Source organism: Penaeus monodon, chromosome 25 (genome assembly GCF_015228065.2).
Source record: "Penaeus monodon isolate SGIC_2016 chromosome 25, NSTDA_Pmon_1, whole genome shotgun sequence".
In the NCBI taxonomy this organism is placed as follows: Eukaryota; Metazoa; Arthropoda; class Malacostraca; order Decapoda; family Penaeidae; genus Penaeus; species Penaeus monodon.
In genome coordinates, this window is record NC_051410.1 from 8358039 (window position 1) to 8358508 (window position 470).

The window sequence follows — 470 nt, forward strand, 5'->3', positions numbered from 1 at the left end:
CAGCATCACATCTCTGCCATTTATAAAAGGAAGTACCCAGTTCCGAAAAAGCCAAAGCCATTTCAAGGGATGCCGCGAAGCCTAAGGGAGAGGGAGCGAGAGGCACCTTCCCAGTGCTGTCCTCTGGCGACACTGCCGACTTTCCTGCCTCGAAGTCGATAGTTCAGCGTCTTGCCGCAAGGTGGCTCTACTGCCCAGAAGATAGCGGGGGGATGACTAGACTAAATATTTATTTTCTGCTGATATTCAGTTCCTTCGTACCGTCAAAAAATAAAGGTTACATCTCTGGAAAATGAAGAGGTAGAACTGCTAACCCTTCCCGAATAATGATCAAGAAAACATTCAGACCTACTAATCTATGCGAAATGGAGAAAATACTTTTTCTTGTTCTTCTACCATAACAAAAAACATCGGAGGCCACCAGTACTTATAGAAATCTACGAAATGTAAAATCTATAATTTATTAAGAA